The sequence below is a fragment of the Hyaena hyaena genome, unplaced genomic scaffold (assembly GCF_003009895.1).
Source record: "Hyaena hyaena isolate Hyena2069 unplaced genomic scaffold, ASM300989v1 scaffold_121, whole genome shotgun sequence".
Classification (NCBI taxonomy): Eukaryota; Metazoa; Chordata; class Mammalia; order Carnivora; family Hyaenidae; genus Hyaena; species Hyaena hyaena.
This window is the reverse complement of record NW_024080753.1, coordinates 1,565,397-1,578,536: the sequence shown is the minus strand read 5'-3', so window position 1 is coordinate 1,578,536 and position 13,140 is coordinate 1,565,397. Positions and strand designations below refer to the sequence as shown.

General features: G+C 46.9%; 1 non-coding gene across 1 annotated transcript; it reads right to left on the bottom strand.

Moving 5' to 3' along the window:
* Nucleotides 1-6,539: 6,539 nt before the first annotated feature.
* Nucleotides 6,540-6,646, bottom strand: LOC120235113. Its single transcript, XR_005529308.1, has one exon. It is a non-coding gene; the product is annotated as a U6 spliceosomal RNA (small nuclear RNA).
* Between the last annotated feature and the right edge of the window lie 6,494 nt (nt 6,647-13,140).

The following is a 13,140-nucleotide window of genomic DNA, read 5'->3' as shown; positions in this document are numbered from 1 at the left end:
ATTTCGCATAAGTCATGAGCATATGAGCATATGAGCATAACACCCTCAAGGTCCATCCATGTTGCTACACAGGCCAGATTTCATTGTTTCTCATTGCCGTGTAGTATTCCATCGTGTAGATAAACCACATCTTCTTGATCCATTCGTCCGTTGATGGACACTTAGGCTCTTTCCATGTCTTGGCTATTGTTGAGAGTGCTGCTGTGAACATTGGGGTCCGTGTGCCCCTGTGCATCAGCACTCCTGTGTCCCTCGGGTAAATTCCTCGCAGTGCTATTGCTGGGTCCTAGGGGAGTTCTGTTGTTAATATTCTGAGGAACCTCTACACTGTGTTCCAGAGGGGCTGTACCCGTTTCCATTCCCACCAACAGTGTAGGAGGGTGCCCGTTGGAGAGAGAGAATCTTAAGCAGGCCCTGCACTGGCCGTGGACCTCTCACCATGAGCTCATGACCTGAGCTGAAATCAAGAGTCACCACGTTTAGCGGACTGAGCTACCCAGGTGCCCCACATTCGAAGGTGTTTATGGTTTATGGCGTTTCTCTCCTAGCTGGGGCTTGGGCACTACACTGTGATGTGCGGGTGACCACGCAGTTAACAGAATGGTGCTGAGCAGAGCAGCAGGCGTTCAGCCCAAGCCATCAGGACAGGCTTCCGGGGAAAGGAGACACCGAGAGTCCTGAGAGACGGCAGGAGGTAGCGCAGACTAGGCAGGCATGGAAGGGCATTTTAGGCGGGAGGAACATGAAGGGCAGAGGGTGAGAATGGACACAGCAGGTACAGGCAACTGCAGGAGGAGGTCAGCAGTGCCAGCGAGGCCCCCACCTTCGCTGGCAAGGCGCACATGACCTCTGCGGGGGCCCCACCTGCTACGCCCGCACAATCGGCAACTGCTCATATCGGCCGCTTTGGCTCAGTTATCTTGCATGTGAGTGCCGAACAGGGCGAGGAAACCTAATTACAAATCGTTTTGGAATGAGCCAGACCCGAGTGTAGATCCTGACGTGGTCATTGGACAAGTCATGTAACTTCTGTATGAAAATTCATTCCATGTTGCAGGTTCGTGAGAACATGCAATCGTGTTTCACAGGCAGCGTATCTCAATTTACAGTTGACAAAATGCACACGCGCGTGCACACACGCACACACGCCGTGTCTGGTACGGTATAAGCCAGTTCACCATGTCCAAGGGCGGCTCCGAGGCAGCATCGCCGGGACGCAGTGGCTGTGTTCCGGAGTGCTCTCTGGAGTCAGACAGATGATGGGCCACGCAGTCTCCTGGTGAGATGTCTCCCCTAAATAGTTAGGTTCACACCTGGGCCTGAGGATTTTGAACACCAGGGGATCCTCATTGGGTTCCTTGGGAAGTGATGATGGTAACTCTGCTGTGGGCCAGTCAGGGGGGCGGGGGCACTGCCAGCTTGGCTGGAGCAGAGATAATGCCTTGAGCATCTGGTGGCCCCCGTCCGGGAGGGAAGTCCCACTGGCCCGGCCCCGGGAGGAGAAGGGTGTGGTTGTTCATCTTCTCCCCAAACACCGGCCAAGGCAGCCCGCACAGGCTGCTTTTCTCACCCTTAGGTTTGTAAAGTGCTGTCACCCCATAGTCTTCTAACATCCTTGGGTGCCAAGCGTTTCTGCAGTTAAGGAACTAGTGATGAGCTCTCAAAGCTGGAAGGGAAGACCCGGTGTAAGGAGAGGGACTTGTCTTCAGCTGATCCTCTTTGACCCTCAGGGCCAGAGCTCTTTGCCCTCGATCACCCTGTTCTCCTCTGGTTCCCAGGGACTCTGGTCTCCAGTAGGACAGAGAAATGAAACCGGAGCAGAAGGGAAGTACTAAGTGAGAATCCACTGTCAATCTCTATGGCCCCTGCAGGCCCTTGCCCAGGGTTATCCCTGGGTCAGCAGGTCCCAGGATCCAGGGGTTCGGCCCCATCCCATGTGCCCACAACAGCTGGTCCTGACCTCCTCTCATGGGCCCAGGGCGTGTGTGCGGAAATGGTGTACTGTCAGGGATGCAGTGCCCAGTTCCGCAGATTGTACACTGCACAACGATGGTCGGCTCAGGGAGCACTGAGTGAGGGCTAAAATCCAGCCCATGATTCTTACCAGGCTGTGCCATTTATGAAGTTGCAATTGCCCAAAGGGGGCATTTTTTTCTTCTAATTCCCACAAAAGTGCCTTCTAAGCTACTGTGTAGTCCTCTTTACCATGATCTCAAAGATCCCTCCCTCCTAGAGTGTTTTCCCAGACTCAGTCCTGTCTCTCGTTCCATAAGAAGTGGCACTGGAAATGTCACAGCTGGTTCTTCCTTTTACTTTCTCTTCTTCCTTCAGGAACCCACTTCAGCCTGCCTGTGTGGCTGTCCACCCTATTGCCGAGTCTTTAATGGCCAAAGCACTGGGGCAGAGGGAGCTTGGTCAATGAGCAGAGCCCCTGGTAACACATGCAGGATTAAAATGCAAATTCATATCTGCCACACACTCAACTCTGAGATGAAATAGTTATATTTCCTTCCTCAGAGCGAAGGAAAAGGTGGATAAGTAAACAGATGGAAAACTGGGTAAGATTTTCACCCTAGGAACTCAACGGGAAGGACTATGGTGAAATTAGGTATTAGACAGTCACTGAATTAACCAAGATCCCAAACACAGAGAGTTATTTATTAGCTTCTAATAGTCCTGCCAGTGGCGGATGTACCGTCTATTTCCTGAGATACACATGGAGTCGTTACTTTATGGTGGAAGAGGTGTGGGTGATTTCCAACTTACATTCCAAAAATCTACATGAAGTGTGTTTTAACTAGGAAATGAGATGAAGCATTTCCCAGGCACATTAATGGAAAACTCTCAGAAACAGTACTGCTTGGAAGAAAACACAGGTAACCTTTGGTTATATCTGCAAGACCCAAAGTAGAACTGATTGCCTTATCATGAGATGGTGAAGGGCACACACAGGCTATTCTGCCCAGTCGTATAGCTACGAGTTACACGTGGTTATTGAGCATTTGAAATGTGGCTAGTCCAACTTAAGGTATGCTTTCGTCAAAAGACACATTGGATTTGGAAGTCTTTGTGTAAAAAATTGTAAAATATTGTCTTCATGTAAAAATATTGATAACTTGTCGAGTGATAATATTTTGCATATATTGTGTTAAATCAAACATATCATTAACATTGAACGCACCCATTTCTTTTTACTTGTAAAACCATGGGTGCTAGAAAGGTTGAAATTGCATATGGGGCTTTCATTTTACTTCTATGGGACCGTTCTGTGCTAGAAGATGGGAGAAAACAATAGTCTTATTGACCATTAGTCCCTCTGAAGCCCATCTAGAATAGACCCTCAGGAATCCACCTCTGCACCAAATCCCCGGATATCATATCATATATCATATCATATCATATCATATCATATCATATCATATCATATATCTTATCTTATCTTATCTTATCTTATCTTATCTTATCTTATCTTATCTGGTGTTTGGAAGAGGGGGTGAGGGTCATCGGGAGAGAATCTCAAGCAGGCTCCATGCTCAGCATGGGATCCAACACGGGGCTCCATGCCAGGACCCTGGGATCATGACCTGAGCTGAAACAGAGACAGATGCTCAACCAACTGAGCCACCCAGGGGGCTTTCCTCAGGGTCTTTTCTAACCTCAGCAACCCTGCCACCTTCCATCCGCCTGTCATTCTGGCCGATGACACTCATTCAAGGTTCCGAAGACCATGTTGATCATGGGTTTTACTCTTTCCTGAAAGGGCACCAGCAGATCCACAGTCTCTCGGAGGAGAATTGACTTAGATATTTCAGAGTCTTCAGGTAGTTTCCTCTACAAGACAAACAAACCTTTCTCTTGCTAATTTCGATGGCTTTCCGTGGCCAAAGTTAGATGAGTTCTTACACTAATAGGCGTTCTGCCTCTTGACTTGATCTACCAAAGACCCTGCCCTACTACGCACTGAATGCTTTTCAATATTGTGTTGCGTGTTTCTGCGCCCCCCGAATATACTGAGGAAAGTAAGGCTATCATGGCATTCATTTTACCGCTGAGATCTGAAAAAGATCAAGGGCTTTGCACAAAGACTCAGCAAGGGTTCGTGATCTCCTAGACCACAAGCCCTAGTTCTCTTCCAGCCCTGGGTCTCTAGAGCAAGGGAAGAAAGCGGCAGAAAACGCACGGACCCCTGACACACACGCTCTAGCCAGTCTCTCTTTTTGCCAGTCCAACCTCCAACAGCGCTGCCGGGGGGAGTCCCTTGAAAATGCAGGCTTGGCTGTGTTCGTTCCCTACAAGACACACAAACACACGGAAGGAAAGAAGCGAAAGAAGCAGCTCTCCAGAGGGCCACAGAGTCCCCACCACGCCCTTCGCCTGCCTCCTGGGCCTCAAAATGGCGTCCTGGCCTCACTTCTCCCTTCCCCTCCCTGCAGCCCCGGCACCGGCACAAATGCCTCAGCTCCCTGGGGCTTGTGTTCTCGGTTCCTCCGCTCTGGCTTTGGGCATTACTCGCACATCCGCCAGCCTGCTCGGCGCCTGGCGGGCCCTTCAGAACGAGAGCAAATGTCAGCTCTGCCGAAGCTTCCTGCAGGCTTCCCAGGCCGAATCGGGCTCTTCCTTCCCTGGGTTCCCGCAATCCTCTGCGCTCCCGTTGTGTACTGTGCTATTGTCATATTAGCACCAACTCTGGCGTCTGTCCCTCCCTTTAGACCGTAAACTTCTTGAGGGCAGGGACCCTCCATCTCTGTCTCCGTGTGTTGTAAAAACCCAGTGGACAGTCCCGCTCGTCCCCATCTGCGTGTTGGCGTCGCCCAGGCCCATCTGCTGACCCGGCTTTCTTTCCCAATTTCTAGACCTCGTCTTTAACACATAGTTTCCATTTGATGTCCCACAAGGACTTTAAACTCGCCGTGACCCCACCTGACCTCATCATGCTCCTCTCCCAGGGTCCCCTACTCTGCGTTTGGCACCATTTTCTGCCCCTTTGCTCAAGCCAGAAAATGGCAGGCATCCTTGATTCTATCTCTTCTCTTCCCAGCGTCTCTCCCGCATGCCCCAGACCTTCCTGTTACGCCAGCTTCCCAAATATCGACGAAGTCGAGGCACTTCTCTCCATTCCTGCTGCTTCCATTCACTCAGGCATCATCTTCTCTCATCTCTGAATTACAGAAATCACGTTTCTTGGTGTCTCCCCACCTTCAGATTGGCCCCCAGTGTCTAGAACAGTGCGTGGCATGCAGCAAGCACTCCGTAATTGCAGATGGAATGAACAAATGACTGTCCATGTTAGGAGGAGCCTCATCTCTTTAGACACATGTCTTCCAAAGACTCAAGAAATGACTTGAGGGCTGCTTCTCTTTGAACCTGAGACTGAATTACCTTTTTTTTTTTTTTTGATAACTTTCTTAACACGTGCAGCACCAACAGTTTTGAACACATTTGCGTATCAGTTATGTCAGTTGAGCCTCACACTCCCCTATGAGAGAAACACCATCGGGAACCCCTTTTTGGAAACAGCCATCCTTAGCACAGAGTTAGAGAGGCTAAGCGATTTTCCTAGGGTTACGGAGGCGGTGGGGAGCAGAGGCAGGGCTCAGGCAGAGTGATGCCGACTCCCAAGCCTGGCCCCGCGTAGCTGCACGCACCTCATGCTCAGTGGGACGCGTGCTCCTCAGAGAGCAGCCCTGGGAGGGGGTACTGGAGGCCGGGTGAACACCTCCGCCCCTCCCTCTGCTGGCCAGAGGTCTGACCCTTCATCCGCACAGCCTGGGGAGCCTGGCGAAGGGGTCAGTGCAGGGGAGCCTGGGTCCTGTGGGCTTGGGGCTCTTCCTTGCCTCACTCTGTCAACAACGATGGCCAGTCATACTTCTGACTTACAGAACCTTGAGATAACACACTCGTGTTCTTTTCTAGGCTGCAAAATTTGTAGTGATTTGTTAAAGCAGCAACTGAAACTAATAGACCAAGATTTCTCCTAAAATATGCACACTCATTACATGTTCTCATGGCCATTTGCACCTGGAATGTCATGGGTTGTGCTCTTAAATGGGTAGACTTCACACCCACGTACTGATACACAGATTTACGATGTTGGTTGGCTGTCTCTGGTCACTGGTCACTCCTTTGGTCCCTTCACTGGCCTGTCTGGCTGCCCTGACGCAGCCCTTTGTTCCCTCTGCTTAACCCCTACCGGGATTTTATCCGTGAATGAGTACTGATGGCCCCAGAGACATGGAGGCTGTAGAGGAAATGGGAAACCACGTGTGGGGAACGAGCCCGTCCCCCGTGGTTGGGAGGGCCACCATGGGATGGATGGGCAGCTTCCATCAGGGCACTGGACCCCCGCCCCCCCACATTAGGTTCTCTGGAGTTGAGGTATGTGGATGACAAGAGTGAAATAGAATTTGGAGTTCTGAGGGCCTTGGAGCTAAGAAGCAAAGACTTCAGCCTAGTGGGGAACGGCTGAAGGCTTCCAGAAGGCTCTGACGCCGGGGCCCACAGTCAGGGCACCGTGTATGTTCACCAAGTATTGGTTTGCAGCTACGAGTGTGTAACTCAGGCATTTGTACGTCATCTTTGTGCAGGGGCCATGCCAATCTTCTCTGCATCATCCTGATTTTAGCATATGTGCTGCCGAAGCCAGCGCCGAATGTGAAGCTCCGGTACCAGCAGTCAAGTTTCCCATGCAGCCCGATGCAGCCATGTCGCCGCTGTCTGTACCCAACCTCTGAAGATGTTTGTCTCCTCTGCTAAAGGTTTGAAACCACGGAGGGGTCATTTCATGCAATTCTTGGAATTCCACTTAAAAATTCCCTTGAACATTTCAATTCTCCCAGGTCCCGCTTCCTGACTGTCGCCTGGAAAGCAGTTCTGTCCCCGTGCACATGAATAGAACCCGCCCTTTGAGGCTCCTCTGTCAAATTTTATCACATAAGTGTATGCAGAGGCTATATTTATAACTTCACTCTTTCTCTCAGGTTTATGGAAAGACTCTTGGTGGAACAAATATAGTGCAGGATCTGAACGTGCTCTGGCGAAAACACTCACTCCAACGTGTGGCACACGATCAAGCCCAGGATGTAAAGCACAATACATTCTTCAGCTGCAGGACCGAAATACCTCACTATCGAGCTTCTCGTCACATGTCACGGGCGGGGTGTTACTCTGTGTCCCCAGGTTTTTGTCTGAACCGTTTTTCTGCCAACTCAGGGGCAAGCCCTAGGCCCCTCGATGCCTGTGAGCCTGTTGTCTCTTCTCCATGCCCTTGTGTGACCAAGCCCTCCTGACTATGGGGAAGAAACAGCCACCGCCTGTGCAGAGAAACTCACCAAGATGCATCTTCTAAATTAAACTATACTGGAGAGTCTTTTGACGGCAGGGATGCCCGGTGGGGAAAAGGATGTCCAGAGACTTCGGGGAAATTCCACCAGGTTTATTCAACCTAACGGATCTAGTTTCCTTCTTTTGTGGTGACTTGAGAGGGGCCTTCCTATGTGACCTTCTGTGACAAGCGTGTCCCTGTCCTTGAATCCTTCCGAGTCAATACTGATGTTGCCTGCAGCCCTTCTCTCTGGACCTTCCCCTTGTCTTTTTAACTCTTTTCTCATCTACCAGAAGACCCACATCCATATTGAAGTCTCTTTCCCCTTTCCCCTCTGGGTGTCTGTTGAAGCATGCATGCCCTTCTACTGATTAGGGGATGTTGGTTTTGATCTTCCTTCTAACTCGAACTCATCCAAGCAAATGCTCTGTGTTCTCCTTCTGTAATATTTTTGTCAACGTGCAGCTGCCCACTCGTGTTGTAGCCTCCAGGATTCTTCACCTCTCAGAGCCTTCCTGGTGTCACTGCTCTGTGAGTCAGGAGACTTTTCCATCCCAGTGTCTGGTCCTCTGATGATCTGGGCGGAATGAAGGGTGATAGAAATTGTACTCTGAGCCACATGGCTTGCTGTGCTCTTTCCCTCTCTGTCCTCAACTCCAGATGGCGGGTTGTGTCAAGGGGACACAAAGTTTTCCCCAAGACGCCTCACTTGGTGGTGCTCTTCCCCTTCCCTGACCCTCAGCTTCTTCATTGGTGCTTACTTTATCAGCACCCTGAGAATGGATTCCTCTCTCAGGCAGGTTTCACATTAATAAAGCTCATGAATGGGACCAAAGTTGAAAATGAATAGGCCAGATTAATAGTTTACGAGAACCATCACAAGAAGTAGAATAGTTCACGTCCGGCTCAGAAGCATGCTATTCCCTGGAGCAGAGGTACCTCAAAGCTAAACCATCACCAGAGTCCGAAATCTGATCTGCAGTGAGAAATCTCTACCATGGAGAGAAAATTCTGAAACCCAAGGGAGCCTATAAACTCCTCGTGGGCGGTCTTGTGCAGGGAGACAAGTCATTCTACGGTTGACTGTTAAAGGTAGAAGGAGAGCAAGGGGAGTTGAAGAAAAGAAATGTTCAATGCCATGAGGGCATCCGAGCACGACGCTTTCTTCCTACGGTTCAGATAGTCTCATAGTGACCATCTGATAACTCAGCCTGTTAGCTGCGATTCATCAGGTCTACCTCCATCATTAGAGTAAAGATGTCTTCCCACCTGACCCTAATGTTCTAGGTCTACTGCGTGTGAGCCTCTCTGTGCTGGACAGCAGTGGCTTCTCACCATCCTTGTTTGCCTGGCTTCTCTTGTTTTTGCATGGCTGAGGCAGGCCCTCTTCCAGTGGAGATGCCTCCTTTAGATGCCAATACATTCTATCCGATTAGAGTGAGGACCTGCCAAACAGAGGTCCGTGCTGACTCTATCCAGTAAGTCTTTTCCATTTCATTACCCGCTGAATTTACAGTCTGGCTCTTGAGGGAAAATTTTTATTTCTCTCATTCCTGGGTTCTCACACCATGAACCCCAAACTTATTTTTGTACTCCAAGATGTACATATGTATTTAAATTTTGCTAAAATCCAACTTAGTTAACGTATAGTGTAATAATGTTTTCAGGAGTAGAACTCCATGATTCGTCACTTACAGATTAATACCCAGGGCTGATCCCAACAAGTGCCCTTCTTAATGCCCACCACCCATTTAGACCCTCCCCCCACCCAACACCCGTCCAGCAACCCTCAGTCTCTTCTCTGTATATAAAAGTCTCTTATGGTTTGTCCCTCTCTATGTTTTTATCTTATTTTTCCTTCCCTTCCCCTGTGTGAACCCCAAACTTCTTAGAAAGCCACCAGTCTCAGAGGCCCCTCTCTACCACTTCCTGCCCTGGTGCCTTCTAGAAGTTCTAGGCCCCATGTGGGTGTACAAGACTTCCATGAGATAAAGACACAGGAATAACGCTTTGGCCACCAGAAGGGATAGCCCCCAGCTGGCAGACCGACAGCTACTGTGATGTCTGATAGCTACAGAAGACACCCATGGGGGAGGGGGAAGGAAGTTTTACTTTCTTTCAAACAACAACAATTAAAACCAACCACCAAGGCTGCTACATGGGATAAAGCAGGGGCCTCCTAGTGACATTTGTTTGGCTATATCCTGCCTTATTGTAGTGAAAACTTCTGCTAGATTCTGCCAACTGCCTACCCATCAAATTCTGGTTTCCATACAGTTGCGCGTTTCCAAATTTTGGTAGGTATTTCTAGGTCGGGGAAGTGTTTGTAACTTGATTTAACCATAAGTAGAATTCCCGGCTCTGCAACGTATTTTGAAGTTTGTAGCTCCAAAGTCCAAACCTAAAACTTTATAAACATCAAGGATAAATCAAAGACATTGTTACTGTTCTGGGTTTCTCTCTCACTTCACCTAGGAATTTGGGTGAGCTAAGCTTTGAACACAGAGCTCTGATGGCTTTAGATTCAGCTAAAACAGGTGAAGGTAACTCTACACGGGGAGATATCAGAAACGTTGGCATTCGTGTTGGCATTCTCTAAGAGTCCGTTGACTACAACATCAACTTTTTTAAATTTCAGAAATAGGTCAGTTCAAAAGGACTTTAAAACTTTCAAGACTCAGTGTCTGCCATGGGGAATGAAGACTAAAAATACTAAAAGTAAATATTTTGAGACAGTGTTCTTCATGGGGAAATGGAATCATTTTCAAAGGAATTTAACTGTGCTCTTGGCCTTCTGTTTAGGTTCTTTTATTGACGGTGATGTGCTGGAAACAGGATGAGCTTGGAGCTGGTCAAAACAAGTAGGGGATCCAACCATGGGAGCTTAGACAAACTGGTTTTACTTCTCTTTGAATTTTGCTTTGCTCCACATGAAAAATGTGGGGGATGGTATTAAGAGTCAAGGCATGATGTGCAAAAATGATCCATAAAGGTTAATTTCCTCCCTTTGCAACATCTTTATCTTCTTTTATTTTTAAAATAAAAAATATAGGGGCACTTGGGTGGCTCAGTCAGTTACATGTCCAACTGCTGGTATTGGCTCAGTTCTTGATCTCAGGGTTGTGAGTTCAAGCCCTGCATCGAGCTCTGTGCCGGGCGTGAAGTCTACTTATAAAATAAATAAAATAAAATAAAATAAATAAAATAAAATAAAATAAAATTTATATAGATTTTTTTTCCTCCCCAGAGAAAAATACATTTTGAAAATAAAAGAAAATGTGGTAAAACAAATAATCACTTTAATCCTCTGATTCTGGGAGTATCATTAAATGCATCTGTCTCAAATGGTGCACTTGGGGTAATTTGTGTGTACTCAGAATCCCAGAAAGAATGCAAAAATTCCTTTATTTTGAATGTTTAAAATGAACACCACTGGGGACTCCTGGGTGGCTCAGTCGGTTAAGCGTCCGACTTCGGCTCAGGTCATGATCTCACGGTTCGTGGGTTCGAGCCCCGTGTCGGGCTCTGTGCTGACAGCTCAGAGCCTGGAACCTGTTTCAGATTCTGTGTCTCCCTCTCTCTCTGGCCCTTCCCCTGCTCACACAGTCTCTCTCTCAGGAATAAATAAAACATTAAAAAAATAAAATGAACACCACTATCATGTGTTGACATTTCTCAACTATTTTCTGGTTTGGTAAAAAGACAACTGGTCACAGAAACCCCGACGCCAAGAGCCCTGTCGCCAAGGCAAGGAGTGGAACAACTCGATGGAGCCATTTGTGCCTCTGCTTTCGGAGGGGGGCCCCGTGCTCTTCACCCACAGTGAGGATGTTTCTCTCTAAGCCTCTCCCACGGAATTTCTTTTTTTTAATGTCTATTTTTATTTATTTTGAGAGAGAAAGAGAGAGAGTGAGTGGGGGAGGGGAAGAGGAAGAAAGAGAGAATCTCAAGCAACCCCCATGCTCAGGGCACAGCCTGAGGTGGGGCTCGATCCTATGACTCCAGGATCAGGACGGAAGCCAAAATCAAGAGCCCACGCTGAACTGACGGAGCCACCCAGGTGCCCCTTGCATGTAAATCCCTCGCTGTCCTCTCATTTGAGGAGACCCTACACATCACTTTGGGAAATCATTTGATGTTTTTTCAGAGGCAAAGAAACTGCACACACAGCTTTCCTGTCTTGCCTGAAGTTGTACGAGATAATAACAGTCAAACCAGAATCCAAGGCTGGGCAGTGCCGCCCGGCCAGATGGGCTGTGCTGTGCCACTTGCCTACAATCCTGCATGGATCTCATTAACAGTAATGTTATCAACACCTAGGAATCTATTTTAAGGTGCTCGAAGGTAACAATCTGCCCACATGCATTATTTTCTTTTAGGTACTTTAATCATTTATAATATCCAGCCAATAACACTTTCATTATAAATGGATTCGTGAGCATATCAGAATCATTACCACCTGGAGTCGGCACCCTTGGGAACCTTTTACTCTTGCCCGTTTATTAACTTCTTCAAAACCCCTGACATCACGTCAATTAAATCGGATTAACAGATTTAATTAATCAGAAATTGGTTGCTGGGGCATTATAATAGCTCTGGGTTGCAAATGTATGTTCATTATTTATATGCCCTTTGAATATGACTATATATTAATAATAGAATAATTCAGACTTGAAATCAAGGATTACCAGTCAATTTATCTTACATGAATTTATAAAACAATATTACATCCTAGCCCAAAGATAGAGTGACTTAAAATCTACTGGCAGATGTACAAATGCTCTTGTGCCAGTTCTAATATCTCTAAGACAGAAACGTCTCACATAACCGAAAGGTATGTGACTTTGGTTAATATTTCTGAGTGACAAAATGTCAGTCATTAATAAATGTATTCACATGGTAAGAAAATGTAAGTAAGAGCATATGAGGAATTAAAGCTCAATTTGAACATTAAGATTCCCTGAAACGAAGTTTTCTTTTCTTCTGTGACGTAACACGTTTTTAAATGAGACTTTATTTTTTTAAATGTGTTTTTAATGTTTTATTTATTTTTGAGACAGAGAGACAGAGCATGAGAGGGGGAGGGGCAGACAGACAGGGAGATACAGAATCTGAAACAGGCTCCAGGCTCTGAGCTGTCAGCACAGAGCCCGACGAGGGGCTCGAACCCACTAACGTGAGATCATGACCTGAGCCGAAGTCAGAGGCTTAACTGACTGAGCCACCCAGGTGCCCCTAAATGAGACTTTAAATTACTATTTTTGGTTTCATATTATTGCTGATAAACTTCTTTATTCTAAAATCTACTTTGCCTGCAATCTATGAAACTACTCCAGCTTTCCTTTGGTTAGTTAAAAGAAATGGTGTATCTTTCTCCATCCTTTTACCTTTAACCTATTTATGTCTTTATATTTGAAGTAGGTTTTCTTTAGACAGCATATAGTTGAGTCTTGCTTTTTATTAAAAGACAGAGATGATCTGTCTGCACATTAAACTATTCACACTTACAAGTGATTTTTGATATGGTTGGATTAAGATCTGCCAGCTTGCTAGGTGTCTTGGATTTGTTCCATTTGTTTTTGTGCTTTTTCCCTCCTTTTCTGATTTTTCTGGGTTTAACTGAGCATTTTTATGATTTTGCTTTATCTTCTTTATTGGATAAAGAGTATTACACCTCTTTTTGGTGGTTTCTCCAGGGGGTTTACAGTATAAATTTATAAAATATGAACCCGGTTTCAAATAATATATACTGCTTGACATGTGGTGTAAGAATCTTTTTTTAAAAAATCTTTTTAAATGTTTTTATTTATTTCTGAGAC